The sequence below is a fragment of the Capricornis sumatraensis genome, chromosome 16, assembly GCF_032405125.1.
Source record: "Capricornis sumatraensis isolate serow.1 chromosome 16, serow.2, whole genome shotgun sequence".
Lineage (NCBI taxonomy): Eukaryota > Metazoa > Chordata > Mammalia > Artiodactyla > Bovidae > Capricornis > Capricornis sumatraensis.
Genome location: NC_091084.1, coordinates 39017100 through 39033255, shown reverse-complemented (window position 1 = coordinate 39033255; position 16156 = coordinate 39017100).

Here is a 16156-nt window from a genome sequence, read left to right as displayed (position 1 = left end):
GCCAAAGCAAAAACAATACCCCGTTGTGGATGTGACTGGTGATAGAAGCAAGATCTGACGCTGTCAAGAGCAATATTGCACAGGAACCTGGAATGTCAGGTCCATGAATCAAGGCAAATTGGAAGTGGTCAAACAAGAGATGGCAAGGGTGAACGTCAACATTCTAGGAATCAGCGAACTAAAATGGACTGGAATGGGTGAATTTAACTCAGATGACCATTATATCTACCACTGCATGCAGGAATCACCAGAAGAAATGGAGTAGCCATCATGGTCAACAAAAGAGTCCAAAATGCAGTACTTGGATGCAATCTCAGAAACGACAGAATGATCTCTGTTCATCTCCAAGGCAAACCATTCAATATCACAGTTATCCAAGTCTATGCCCCAAACAGTAATGCTGAAGAAACTGAAGTTGAACAGTTTTATGAAGACCTACAAGACCTTTTAGAACTAACACCCAAAAAAGATGTCCTTTTCATTATAGGGGACTGGAATGCAAAAGTAGGAAGTCAAGAAACACCTGGAGTAACAGGCAAATTTGGCCTTGGAATGCAGAATGAAGCAGGGCAAAGACTAATAGAGTTTTGCCAAGAAAATGCACTGCTCATAGCAAACACCCTCTTCCAACAACACAAGAGAAGACTCTACACATGGACATCACCAGATGGTCAACACCAAAATCAGATTGATTATATCCTTTGGAGCCAAAGATGGAGAAGCTCTATACAGGCAACGAAAACAAGACCAGGAGCCCACTGTGGCTCAGATCATGAACTCCTTATTACCAGATTCAGACTCAAATTGAAGAAAGTAGGGAAAACTGCTAGACCATTCAGGTATGACCTAAATCAAATCCCTTATGATTATACAGTGGAAGTGAAAAATAGATTTACGGGCCTAGATCTGATAGAGTGCCTGATGAACTATGGAATGAGGTTCGTGATATTGTATAGGAGACAGGGATCAAGACCATCCCCATGGAAAAGAAATGCTAAAAAGCAAAATGGTTGTCTGGGGAGGCCTTACAAATAGCTGTGAAAAGAAGAGAGGTGAAAAGCAAAGGAGAAAAGGAAAGATATAAGCATCTGAATGCAGAGTTCCAAGAATAGCAAGAAGAGATGAGAAAGCCTTCCTCAGCGATCAGTGCAAAGAAATAGAGGAAAACAACAGAATGGGAAAGACTGGAGATCTCTTCAAGAAAATTAGAGATATCAAGGGAACATTTCATGCAAAGATGGGCTCTATAAAGGACAGAAATGGTCTGGACCTAACAGAAGCAGAAGATATTAAGAAGAGGTGGCAAGAATACACAGAAGAACTGTACAAAAAAGATCTTCATGACCCAGATAATCAGGATGATGTGATCACTCATCTAGAGCCAGACATCTTGGAATGTGAAGTCAAGTCGGTCTTAGAAAGCATCACTACAAACAAAGCTAGTGGAGGTGATGGAATTCCAGTTGAGCTGTTTCAAATCCAGAAAGATGATGCTGTGAAAGAGCTGCAGTCAATATGCCAGCAAATTTGGAAAACTCAGCAGTGGCCACAGGACTGGAAAAGGTCAATTTTCATTCCAATTCCAAAGAAAGGCAATGCAAAAGAATGCTCAAACTACTGTGCAATTGCACTCATCTCACATGTTAATAAAGTAATACTAAAAATTCTCCAAGCCAGGCTTCAGCAATATGTGAACTGTGAACTCCCTGATGTTCAAGGTGGTTTTAGAAAAGGCAGAGGAACCAGAGATCAAATTTGCCAACATCCGCTGGATCATGGTTTTCTCTTTTTAGCAAGAGAATTCCAGAAAAACATCTATTTCTGCTTTATTGACTATGCCAAAGCCTTTGACTGTGTGGATCATAATAAACTGTGGAAAATTCTGAAAGAGATGGGAATACCAGATCACCTAACCTGCCTCTTGAGAAATCTGTATGCAGGTTAGGAAGAAACGGTTAGAACTGGACATGGAACAACAGACTGGTTCCAAATAGGAAAAGGAGTATGCCAAGGCTGTATATTGTCACCCTGCTTATTTAACTTATATGCAGAGTACATCATGAGAAATGCTGGACTGGAAGAAGCACAAGCTGGAATCAAGATTGCCGGGAGAAATATCAATCACCTCAGATATGCAGATGACACCACCCTTATGGCAGAAAGTGAAGAGGAACTAAAAAGCCTCTTGATGAAAGTCAAAGTGGAGTGTGAAAAAGTTGGCTTAAAGCTCAACATTCAGAAAACAAAGATCATGGCTTCTGGTCCCATCACTTCATGGGAAATAGATGGGGAAACAGTGGAAACAGTGTCAGACTTCATTTTTGGGGGCTCCAAAATCAGTGCAGATGGTGATTGCAGCCATGAAGTTAAAAGACGCTTACTCCTTGGAAGAAAAGTTATGACCAACCTAGATAGTATATTCAAAAGCAGAGACATTACTTTACCGACTAAGGTCCAACTAGTCAAGGCTATGGTTTTCCAGTGGTCATGTATGGATGTGAGAGTTGGACTGTGAAGAAGGCTGAGCTTTTGATGCTTTTGAACTGTGGTGTTGGAGAAGACTCTTGAGAGTCCCTTGGACTGCAAGGAGATCCAACCAGTCCATCCTGAAGGAGATCAGCCCTGGGATTTCTTTAGAAGGAATGATGCTAAAGCTGAAACTCCAGTACTTTGGCCACCTCATGCGAAGAGTTGACTCACTGGAAAAGACTCTGATGCTGGGAGGGATTGGGGGCAGGAGGAGAAGGGGATGACAGAGGATGAGATGGTTGGATGGCATCACGGACTCATTGCACGTGAGTCTGAGTGAACTCTGGGAGATGGTGATGGACAGGGAGGCCTGGCGTGCTGCGATTCATGGGGTCACAAAGAGTCGGACATGACTGAGCAACTGAACTGAACTGAATATACCATGAATTGAACTGAACTGAACTGAACTGAATATTCCATGTTACTCTTTCCATACATCTCACCCTCTCCTCCTCTCTCCTCATGTCCATAAGTCTATTCCCTATGTCCATTTCTCCACTGCTGCCCTGTAAATGAGTTCTTCAGAACCATTCTTCTAGATTCCGTATGTGTATATTAGAATACAATATTTATCTTTCTCTTTTTGACTCACTTCACTCTGTGTAATAGGTTCCAGCTTCATCCACCTTATCAGAACTGACTCAAATGCATTCCTTTTTATGGCTGAGTAATATTCCATTGTGTATACGTACCACAACTTCTTTATCCATTCATCTGTTGACGGACATCTAGGTTGCTTTTGCTGCTGTTGCTAAGTTGCTTCAGTTATGTCCGACTCTGTGGGACCCCATAGACGGCAGCCTACCAGGCTCCCCCATCTGTGGGATTCTCCAGGGAAGAACACTGGAGTGGGTTGCCATTTCCTTCTCCAATGCATGAAAGTGAAAAGTGAAGGTGAAGTCACTCAGTCGTGTACGACTTGTAGCGACACCGTGGACTGCAGCCCACCAGGCTCCTCCTCCCATGGGATTTTCCAGGCAACAATACTGGAGTGGGGTGACATTGCCTTCTCCAGGTTGCTTCTATATTCTAGCTATTGTAGATAGTGCTGCAATGAACAGTGAGATGCATGTGTCCTTCAGTTTTGGTTTCCTCAGGGTTTAAGCCTAGGAGTGGGATTGCTGTGTCCTATGGTGGTTTTATTCCTAGTGTATTAAGGAATCTCCATACCGTCTTCCATAGTGGCTATATGAATTTACATTCCCACCAACAGTGCAAGAGTGTTCTCTTTTCTCCATACCCTCTCCAGCATTTATTGTTGTAGACTTTTTGATGATGGCCATTCTGTCAGTATGAGGTGGTATCTCATTGTAGTTTTGATTTGCATTTCTCTAATAATGAGCGATGTTGAGCATCTTTTCATGTTTTAGTTAGCCATCTGTATGTCTTCTTTGGAGAAATGTCTGTTTAGGTCTTTTCCACACTTTTTGATTGGGTTGTTTGTTTTTCTGGCCTTGAGTTGTATGAGCTGTTTATATATTTTGGAAATTAATCCTTTGTCAGTTGTTTTATTTGCTATTATTTTCTCCCATTCTTAGGGTTGTCTTTCCACCTTGCTTATAGTTTCCTTTGCTGTGCAAAAGCTTTTAAGTTTAATCAGGTCCCAGTTGTTTACTTCTGTTTTTATTTCCATTACTCTAGGAGGTAGGTCGGAGAAGGCAGTGGCACCCCACTCCAGAACTCTTTCCTGGAAAATCCCTTGGATGGAGGAGCCTGGTGGGCCGCAGTCCATGGGGTCACTAAGAGTCGGACACAACTGAGCGACTTCACCTTCACTTTTCACTTTCATGCATTGGAGAAGGAAATGGCAACCCACTCCAGTGTTATTGCCTGGAGAATCCCAGGGACGGGGAAGCCTGGTGGGCTGCCATCTATGGGGTCTCACAGAGTCAGACACGACTGAAGCGACTTAGCAGCAGCAGCAGCAGCAGGAGGTAGGTCATATAGGATCTTGCTTTAATCTATATCATTGAGTGTTCTGCCAATGTTTTCCTCTAAGAGTTTTATAGCTTCTGGTCTTATATTGAGGTCTTTAATCCATTTTCAGTTTATCTTTGTGTATGATGTTAAGAAGTGTTATAATTTCATTCTTTTTCATGTAGCTGTCCAGTTTTACCAGCACCATTTACTGAAGAGGCTGTCTTTGCCCCATTGTATAGTCTTGCTTCCTTTGTCAAAACAAGATACCCATAGGTGCCTGGTTTAATTTCTTGGCTTTCTATCTTGTTCCATTGGTCCATATTTCTGTTTCTGTACCAGTACCATACTGTCTTGATGACTGTAGCTTTGTAGTATAATCTGAAGTCAAGAAGGTTGATACCTCCAGCTCCATTCTTCTTTCGTAAGACTACTTTGGCTATTTTGGGTCTTTTGTGTTTCCATGTGAATTGTGCAATCTTTTGATCTAGTTTTGTAAAAAACGCCATTAGTAATTTGATAGGGATTTCATTGAATCTGTAGATTGCATTTGGTAGTATAGTCATTTTCACGATATTGATTCTTCCTACCCAGAAACACGGAATATCTCTCCGTCTGTTTATGTTGTCGTTATTTCTTTCATTAAGTTCAGTTCAGTCGCTCAGTCGTGTCTGACTCTTTGTGACCCCACGAAATGCAGCATGCCAGGCCTCCCTGTCTATCACCAACTCCCGGAGTTCACTCAGACTCATGCCCATCGAGTCAGTGATGCCATCCAGCCATCTCATCCTCTGTTGTCCCCTTCTCCTCCTGCCCTAATCCCTCCCAGCATAAGAGTCTTTTCCAGTGAGTCAACTCTTTGCATGAGGTGGCCAAAGTACTGGAGTTTCAGCTTTAGCATCATTCATTCCAAAGAAATCCCAGGGCTGATCTCCTTCAGAATGGACTGGTTGGATCTCCTTGCAGTCCAAGGGACTCTCAAGAGTCTTCTCCAACACCGCAGTTCAAAAGCATCAATTCTTCGGCACTCAGCCTTCTTCACAGTCCAACTCTCACATCCATACATGACTACTTGAAAAACCATAGCCTTGACTAGACAGACCTTTGTTGGCAAAGTAATGTCTCTGCTTTTGAATATACTATCTAGGTTGGTCATAACTTTCCTTCCAAGGAGTAAGTGTTTTTCAATTTCATGGCTGCAGTCACCATCTGCAGTGATTTTGGAGCCCAGAAAAATGAAGTCTGACACTGTTTCCACTGTTTCCCCATCTATTACCCATGAAGTGATGGGACCAGATGCCAAGATCTTCGTTTTCTGAATGTTGAGCTTTAAGCCAACTTTTTCACACTCCACTTTGACTTTCATCAAGAGGCTTTTTAGTTCCTCTTCACTTTCTGCCATAAGGGTGGTGTCATCTGCATATCTGAGGTGATTGATATTTCTCCCGGCAATCTTGATTCTAGTTTGTGCTTCTTCCAACCTGTTGTTTCTCATGATGTACTCTGCATATAAGTTAAATAAGCAGGGTGACAATATACAGCCTTGACGTACTCCTTTTCCTATTTGGAACCAGTCTGTTGTTCCATGTCCAGTTCTAACTGTTGCTTCCTGACCTGCATACAGATTTCTTAAGAGGCAGGTCAGGTGGTCTGGTATTCCCATCTCTCTCAGAATTTTCCACAGTTTATTGTGATCCATACAGTCAAAGGCTTTGGCATAGTCAATAAAGCAGAAATAGATGATTTCTGGAACTCTCTTGCTTTTTCCATGATCCAGTGGATGTTGGCAATTTGATCTCTGGTTCCTCTGCCTTTTCTAAAACCAGCTTGAACATCTGGAAGTTCACGGTTCATGTATTGCTGAAACCTGGCTTGGAGAATTTTGAGCATTACTTTACTAGCATGTGAGATGAGTGCAATTGTGTGGTAGTTTGTGCATTCTCTGGCATTGCCTTTTTTGGGATTCGAATGAAAACTGACCTTTTCGAGTCCTGTGGCCACTGCTGAGTTTTCCAAATTTGCTGGCATATTGAGTGCAGTAATTTCACAACATCATCTTTCACGATTTGAAAAAGCTCCACTGGAATTCCATCATGTCCACTAATTTTGTTTGTAGTGATGCTTTCTAAGGCTCACTTGACTTCACATTCCAGGATGTCTGGCTCTAGGTGAGTGATCACACCATTGTGATTACCTTGGTCTTGAAGATCTTTTTTGTGCAGTTCTTCTGTGTATTCTTGCCACCTCTTCTTAATATCTTCTGCTTCTGTTAGGTCCAGACCATTTCTGTCCTTTATCGAGCCCATTTTTGCATGAAATGTTCCCTTGGTATCTCTAATTTTCTTGAAGAGATCTCTAGTCTTTCCCATTCTGTTCTTTTCCTCTATTTTTTTGCATTGATCGCTGAAGAAGGCTTTCTTATCTCTCCTTGCTATTCTTTGGAACTCTGCATTCAGATGCTTATATCTTTCCTTTTCTCCTTTGCTTTTCACTGCTCTTCTTTTCATAGCTATTTGTAAGGCCACCCCAAATGGCCATTTGGCTTTTTTGCATTTCTTTTCCATGGGGATGGTCTTGATTCCTGTCTCCTGTAAAATGTCACGGACTTCAGCCCATAGTTCATCAGGCACTCTATAGATCAGATCAAGGCTCTTAAATCTATTTTTCACTTCCACTGTCTAATCATAAGGGATTTGATTTAGGTCATACCTGAATGATCTAATGGTTTTCCCTACTTTCTTTGAATTAAGTCTGAATTTCGCAATAAGGAGTTCATGATCTGAGCCACAGACAGCTCCTGGTCTTGTTTTTGTTGACTGTATAGAGCTTCTCCATATTTGGCTCCAAAGGATATAATCAATCTGATTTTGGTGTTGACCATCTGGTGATGTCCATGTGTAGAGTCTTCTCTTGTGTTGTTGGAAGAGGGTGTTTGCTATGAGCAGTGCATTTTCTTGGCAAAACTCTATTAGTCTTTGCCCTGCTTCATTCTGCATTCCAAGGCCAAATTTGCCTGTTACTCCAGGTGTTTCTTGACTTCCTACTTTTGCATTCCAGTCCCCTATAATGAAAAGGACATCTTTTTTGGGTGTTAGTTCTAAAAGGTCTTGTAGGTCTTCATAGAACTGTTCATCTTCAGCTTCTTCAGCATTACTGTTTGGGGCATAGACTTGGATTACCATGATATTGAATGGTTTGCCTTGGAGACGAACAGAGATCATTCTGTCATTTTTGAGATTGCATCCAAGTACTGCATTTCAGACTCTTTTGTTGACCATGATGCCTACTCCATTTCTTCTGAGGGATTCCTGTATGCAGTAGTAGATATAATGGTCATCTGAGTTAAATTCACCCATTCCAGTCCATTTTAGTTCGCTGATTCCTAGAATGTTGATGTTCACCCTTGCTATCTCTTGTTTGACCACTTCCAATTTGCCTTGATTCATGGACCTGACATTCCAGGTTCCTGTGCAATATTGCTCTTGACAGCATCGGATCTTGCTTCTATCACCAGTCACATCCACAACGGGGTATTGTTTTTGCTTTGGCTCCATCCCTTCATTCTTTCTGGAATTATTTCTCCACTGATCTCCAGTAGCATATTGGGCACCTAATGACCTGGGGAGTTCCTCTTTCAGTATCCTATCATTTTGCCTTTTCATACTGTTCATGGGGTTCTCAAGGAAAGATTACTGAATTGGTTTGCCATTCCCTTCTCCAGTGGACCACATTCTGTCAGACCTCTCCACCGTGACCTGCCCCTCTTGGGGACCCCCACTGGGCATGGCTTGGTTTCATTGAGTTAGACAAGGCTGTGGTCCATGTGATTAGATTGACTAGTTTTCTGTGAGTATGGTTTCAGTGTGTCTGCCCTCTGATGCCCTCTTGCAACACCTACCATCTTACTTGGGTTTCTCTTACCTTCAGCATGGGGTATCTCTTCACAGCTCCTCCAGAAAGCACAGCTGCTCTTCCTTACCTTGGATGAGTGGTATCTTCTCACTGCCGCCCCTCCTGACCTTGAACGTGGAGTAGCTCCTCTCGGCCCTCCTGTGCCCATGCAGCCACCACTCCTTGGATGTGGGGTTGCTCCTCTCAGCCGCCGCCCCTGACCTTGGGCCTGGGATTTCTTTCTTTACTGTCTTATAATTTTCTGTGTACAATTCTTTTGTCTCCTAATGTAAATTTATTCCTAGATATTTAATCATTTTTGTTTCAGTGGTGAATAGGATTGATTCCTTGATTTTTCTTTCTGATTTTTCATTGTTAGTGTATAGAAATGCAAGTGATTTCTGTGTATTGATTTTGTATCCTTCAACTTTGCTAAATTTACTGAGTAGCTCTAGTAGTTTTCTGATATTATCTTTAGGCTTTCTGTATACAGTATCATGTCATCTGCAAACAGTAAGAGCTTTACTTTTTCATTTCTGATCTGGATTCTTTTTATTTCTTTTTCTTCTCTGATTGCTGAAGCTAGGACTTCCAGAACTGTGTTGAATAATAATGGCCAAAGTGGAGACCCTTGTTTGTTCCTAATCTTAGGGGGAATGCTTTCAGTTTTTCATCATTGAGAATAATATTTGCTATAGGCTTATCAGATATGGCCTTTACTATATTGAGGTAGGTTCATTCTATGCCCATTTTTTGAAGAGTTTTAATCATAAATGGGTGCTGAATTTTGTCAAAGGCTTTTTCTGCATCTATTGAGATTATCACATGATTTTTATCTTTTAATTTGTTAATATGGTTTATCACATTGATTGATTTTCATATTTTGAAGAATCCTTGCTTCCCTGGAATAAACCCAAGTTGATCATGGCGTATGAGCTTTTCAATGTGTTGCTGAATCTTGTTTGCTAAAATTTTGTTGAGGATGTTTGTAATTATGTTCGTCAGTGATACTGGCCTGTAGTTTTCTTTTTTTGTGTTGTCTTTGGTTTTGGTATCAGGGTGATGGTGGCCTCATAGAATGAGTTTGGAAGTGTTCCTTTCTCTGCAATTTTTGAAAGAGTTTTAGAAGGATAGGCATTAGCTCTTCTCTAAATGTTTGATAGAATTCTCCTGTGAAGCCAGCAGGTCCCAGGCTTTTGTTTTTTCAGAGATTTTTGCTCAGAGCTTCAATTTCAGTGCTTGTAATTGGGTTGTTCATCATTTCAATTTCTTCTTGGTTCAGTCTTGGAAGATTGAGCTTTCTAAGAATCTGTCAATTTCTTCCAGATTATCTATTTTAATCGCCATATAGTTGTTCATAATAGTCTCTTATAATCCTTTGTATTTCTCCATTGTCTTTTGTAACCTCTCCTTTTTCATTTCTAATTTTGTTGATTTGAGTCTTTTCTCTTTTTTCTTTGATGAGTCTGACTAAAGGTTTGTCAATTTTGGTTGTCTTCTCAAAGAACCAACTTTTTTAGTTTTATTAATCTGTACTATTGTTTCTTTCATTTATTTTTCATTTGTTTCTGCTTGAATCTTTATGATTTCTTTCCTTCTACTAATTTTTTTCTGTTTTGTTTTTCCAGGTAGGTGTGACGTTAGGTTGTCTACTCGATGTTTTTCTTGTTTCTGGAGGTAGGGTTGCATTGCTGTAAGCTTCCGTTTTAGAACTGCTTTTGCTGCATCCCATAGGTTTTGAGTTGTCGTGTTTTCATTGTCATTTGTTTCTAGAAATTTTTTTATTTCCCTTTTGATTTCTTCAGTAACCTGCTGGTTATTTAGAAATGTGTCCTTTAATTTCCAGGTGTTTGTGTTTCTTATAGATTTTTTCTTGTAATTGATATCTAGTCTCATAGTGCTGTGGTCAGAGAAGATGCTTGATATGATTTCAATATTTGTAAATTTACTGAGGTTTGATTTGTGACCCAAGATATGCTCTATCCTGGAGAATGTTCCATGTGCACTTGAGAAGAAGGCGTGTTTTTCTGCATTTGGATGGAATGTCCTGAAGATATCAATGAGATCCATCTCATCTAATGTATCATTTAAGACTTGTGTTTTCTTATTAATTTTCTGTTTGATGATCTGTCCATTGGTGTAAGTGGGGTGTTACAGTCTCTTACTATTATTTTGTTACTGTCTGTTTCTCCTTTTATGTCTGTGAGTGTTTGCCTTATGTATTGAGTTGCTCCTATGTTGGATGTATAGATATTTACAATTGCTATGTCTTCCTCTTGGATTGATCCCTTAATCATTATGTAGTGGCCTTCTTTATCTCATGTAATCTTCTTTATTTTAAGGTGTATTTTGTCTGATATGAGGATTTCTACTCTAGCTTTCTTTTGCTTCCCATTTGCATGGAATATATTTTTCCATCCTCTCACTTTCAGTCTATATGTATCTTTAGTCTGAAGTGGGTTTCTTGTAGACAGCATATATATGGGTCTTGTTTTTGTATCCATTCAGCCAGTCTGTGTCTTTTGGTTGGAACATTTAATCCATTTACATCTAAAGTAATTATTGATATATATGTTCCTATTGCTATTTTCTTAATTGTTTGGGGTTGATTTTGTATATCTTTTTTTCTTCTCTTGTATTTCTTGACTATATAAGTCTGTTTGACATTTGGGGTAAAGCTGGTTTGAGATACTGAACTCTCTTAAATTTTGCTTGTCTGAAAAGCTTTTTATTTCTCCACCAATTTTGAATGAATCCTTGCCAGGTGCAGTAATCTTGGTTGCAGATTTTTCCCTTTCAATACTTTAAATATATCCTGCCATTCCCTTCTGGCCTGCAGAGTTTCTGCTGAAAGATCAGCTGTTAAGTGTATGGTGTTTCCCTTGTATGTTACTTGTTGCTTCTCCCTTGTTGCTTTTAATATTCTGTCTTTGAGTTTAGTCTTTGTTAGTTTGATAGTATGTGTCTTCGTGTGTTTCTCTTTGGGTTTATCCTTTATGGAACTCTTTGTGCCTCTTAGATTTGATTGACTATTTCCTTTTCCATGTTGGGGAATGTTTCAACTATAATCTCTTCAAAAAATTTCTCATGCCCTTTCTTTTTCTCTTCTTCTTCTGGGACCCCTATAATTTGAATGTTAGTGCATTTGATATTGTCCCAGACGTCTCTGAGACTATCTTCAGTTCTTGTCATTCTTTGTACTTTATTCTGCTCTTCAGAAGAATGGTGCTGTTTCCACAATCTTTCAGCTCGCTGATTCATTCTTTTGCTTCAGATATTCTGCTATTGATTCCTTCTAGAGTATTTTTAATTTCAGTAATTGTTTTGTTTGTCTCTGTATGTTTATTCTTTAATTCTTCTAGTTCTTTGTTAATTGATTCTTGCTTTTTCTCCATTTTTTCCTAGGTTTTTGATCATCTTTACTATCATTTTTCTGAATTATTTTTCAGATATTTTGCCTGCTACTGCTAAGTCGCTTCAGTCGTGTCTGACTCTGTGCGACCCCATAGACGGCAGCCCACCAGGCTCCGCCGTCCCTGGGATTCTCCAGGCAAAAACACTGGAGTGGGTTGCCATGTCCTTCTGCAATGCATGAAAGTGAAAAGTGAAAGTGAAGTCGCTCAGTCATGTCCGACTCTTTGCGACTCCATGGACTGCAGCCTATCAGGCTCCTCCACCCATGGGATTTTCCAGGCAAGAGTACTGGAATGGGTTGACATTGCCTTCTCCGAGATAGTTTGCTTGTTCCCTCTTAATTTATTTTGACTTCTGTGTTTCTAGTTTGTTCCTTCATTTGTGTAGTATTTCTCTGCCTTTTCATTATATTTTTTTAACTTACTGTGTTTGAGGTCTCCTTTCCCCAGGCTTCAAGGTTGAATTCTTTCTTCCTTTTGGTTTCCATTTTCCAGGGTTGGTCCAGTGGCTTGTGCAACCTTCATACAGGGTGAGATTTGTGCTGAATTTTTGTTTGTTTGTTTATTTGATTTTCCCTCTGATGAAGGCTGAGTGAAGTGGTAATCCTGTCTGCTGATGATTCGGTTTGTGTTTTTGTTTTTTGTTTTCTGGATGAGGCGTCCTGCACAGGCTGCTACTGGTGGTTGGGTGATGCCAGGTCTTGTATTCAAGTGGTTTCCTGTGTGTGAGTTCTTACTATCTGATACTCCCTAGGGTTAGTTCTCTGGTAGTCTAGGGTCTTGGAGGCAGTGCTCCCACTCCAAAGACTCAGGGCTTGATCTCTTCCAGTTCCTCGTATTCCTACCATTGGCCTGCATTCTGCTTTCTCCCACATTGAGTATTCCTGTCTCTGCCCATCAGCTGTTTTTGTTGAAGATGGGATGAAAGAGGCATAGAGTGAAGCCTTAGAAGATGAATGGGGGGACCACACTCTCCAGATCCACCCTCAAGAGCACCTGGGGAGCACTCAGAGCAGGATACCTAGGACTGATATTATGAGGCCAGGAAGTGTAAGACCGGTAGATGATCTTTTAACCTCCTGCTGCTGTACAAGAGCCCCAGACACTGGGTGCAGGGCCTTTGGTTCTGAGTGTGAAATAGAGAAAGGCTGTGTTATGACAGCACACACAAAATGGCTGGTCTTGAGAGGCTGTGCAAGGAGGGTCAGGAATTCTACAATAGCTGCACTGCAGCAGGGAGTCCCCAGACCCAGCTCAGGTAGGGGGAAGCCTTTACCTAGCAGGCCCTTGGCCTTGTCTGACTTTGGCATTTGCTGCTCAAGATGAATGCTTCAGAAAGGTCCAGCTTGGCACTTTGGCATCCCAACTGCCCTCTCTCCCAGTTCTTGAACCTATTATAATACTGAGCTGTCAGCCCTCTCTGACCACAGTCAGACTACTTATAGGGGAAGAAAAAAGGAACTCGTCAAAGTTGACCAAAAGCTTGGAAAACTGCATTTGAGATTCTTTGGAGCATTCATGCTTATGCTTTGGTCAGGAGTAAGTAGTCCTGAGCTTGAAGATGATATTTTTATACACTTAAACCTGAAGATTAACAGGGGCCATTAAAAGTGGTGTGTAGAGAGCTCTGAATAAGAACTGGAGGTTCACAGGCCAAGGAGGAGTAGCTTAGGAGGAAGGACCACTTACTCAGTCTGCAGGGAGCTCACATTATAATTTGAGAAACCAATAGTATGGTTAGCACACAACCTGGTTTGCCTAAGATGGTCCCAACTTATGTCTCTTATCCCTGTATACTTATTAATAGTGACCTCTATCACTCTAGAAGCTTTCTTCATTCAAAACAATAAAGATTCACCCTGCTATTATTAATAATAAGGTATTCATAAGTGAATATTCTGATAAGAAGAAGGATTGTTCCAAGGGCTTGGGACAAAGAAGTTATGCTTCTCAGGATTTAGGGAACCTCAGGATGCCTGGAAAAAGACTTGCAGAATCCTAGTAAGAGAGGGATTCCAGTGGTCAGAGCTTGTTGGCATGTAACCAACAAGGACTTGACCTTGTCTGATAGGAGCTAATACAACTGATGCCTAATACCACTGATGACCAACACTTGTGATGCAGGTCTGCCCCATTGAACCTCTGGCTTTCTGTACATTGGTGCCTAACTATTCTCTTGGCCAATGTAAGAGATAGGAATATGTTGTCCTACAGGCATTCAATTTATGTACCATCCTTCATGTCTTAAACAAGTTAGCCAGAATATTGCAGTGTGGGATGGGAGTGGAGGGTGGTGATGAGAGATGGAGGATGAGATGTGTGTGCAGCCATTGGTTCTGTGAAGCTGGGCCCTCAGATCTGCTCAGAGCTCATGTGATTTTGATTTGTCTAGACACAGGATAGTTAGGGCTCCCATTGATTAAGGACAAAGTAGAAAGCGAAGTAAGCATTGTTTCACTTAATGCAAATTCAAATGCCCAGGAGGACCATAAATATATTCTATGGAACCAGAAAGGTCATATCCTGTTCTCTGAGAAAGAGGGGAGGCAGTGAGGCAATAAGTCACATCTCTGTGAGGCATGTCTGAGCAAGCATAGATGGATAATGGAAGAATTAAACCCACTGTGGCTTCCCTAATGCCTTTTTATTCCATCAGTTGGCATATCAATCAATCAACTAATCAATCCATCAACAAACATATAATGAGGACCTACTATGGGCCAGCCCTTAGGATGGATAGTAAATATGCAAGCCACAGCTCTCTTATGAAGGAGCTCCTTGTCCAGCTTGGAAAATGAGTAGGCTATGCCAGCCCTTGCCTTCCCCAGCAACTATTTAGCTACAGGCTCAGCCATACTCAGTCGCTAGCCCAGTTCCTACTGGACAGGAAATAGTGAGTTAAAGGCTCAGCTCCTCTAGCATACAGGGAAAGCCTGAGATCCAACGTGCTTGGGGCTTACCCCAGACCGTTATTTGCCCTTTAATTGAAGACTACTCCCAATTCCTCCTCAGGCACAATTTGGCCTCAGCTTCCATTTAAGCTTGACAGTTTTTGCAGAGGCAACATGACTTACAGGTACAAGACAATATGTGGGCTTTGGACTCTGGTGATCCTGGTCTGAATCCTGCCTCTGCCACTTTCTAGTTGTGTTGATCCAATAAATAAAACTTTTCTGCTAAAAGGAGATGATAATATGTCATCTGGAGGATGTTGTGAAGAGTGAATGAGGTAACTGGCTGTAGAGCCTAAAGCAGAGAAGGGATCCATCTGATCGTAGCTATTAGTGCTGTTAGTAGTGGTAGTAATAGCCAAAATAGTTGTAGTTGTTCTTGCCACAGAGTATGGATTCCTGCTTTAGTGAATAAGCTCTGTTACCCGTCTGTGGTCTTTCCAGCTTCTTCCCAGGTGGCTAGATATGTTTTCTTCAGAGGTGGTTTGGTTTTCTCTTCCAAATAGACTGATCAGAACATCAACTCTGCTCTTGCTTGTTATTAACACAAGCCTTAATCAATCATGAATTCACTGTACCTCCTTAAACATCTTGTTCAGAGCTTCTGGATAACCCAAGTGAGGACCGGCCTCAAAATTGGCATGGTTCTCCTAAAATGGTCCTGTCTGCTTCTGCGTTCTTCCCTCACCTGCTTGTTTCTGTTGCCTTTCTTTGTGAAAAACTCTGACTTAAATGATTCCAGGAAATCTGTGCTAACTGCTAGGACAGTGGCACAGAAGACCAGGTGATGGCTGCTTCTGGAAAGAAACTGGACAGGAGCAGGATTTCCAAGGACAGGGAGTTGGCTAAATACAGATTTGAAATAGTAAATCAAGACAGGATTCCGGTGTGAACAGTGGTCTGGAAGAAAAACAGCACAGCTGACCACAGTGTGGTCAGAGCAAAGAGAAATAGAGACCATCTGACTAGAGTGCTTTGGAGGTCACACAAAGATGTTTGGATTTACTCCCAGGCAAAGGAAAGATACTGGCTTTGAAAGTCCATGGAATTTTCAATGCAGAGTTGTTTTAAAATAATCGATCTTGTAAAAATAGTCTATCCCTTTAGCTTTCCCAGTGCCAGTTAGCTGTCTAGGGCACTTGCCTCCTGTCCCACTGTCCTGTATGCCATTTATCTCCCTGGGTTCATGTCTGCTCGGTCAAGAAGCTCTTCCTCTGCCACCTTCCCTCACCTTCTTTGAAATTTCTTCACTGTTTATTTAATCTACCCTCTAGCAAGGATATTCTCCCTTCACATGTACAGGTATCTGTTTTATTTCTGTCTTCTTTTCCATTTAACTTTTACAGTAGATTTTTTTTCCATTCTCTCTATGAATCAGAGACATCAGACACAGATGATTAAAATTTTATATTATCCTTGCTTTACTGTAGAGAAATGAGATGGCCTGCCACGTCC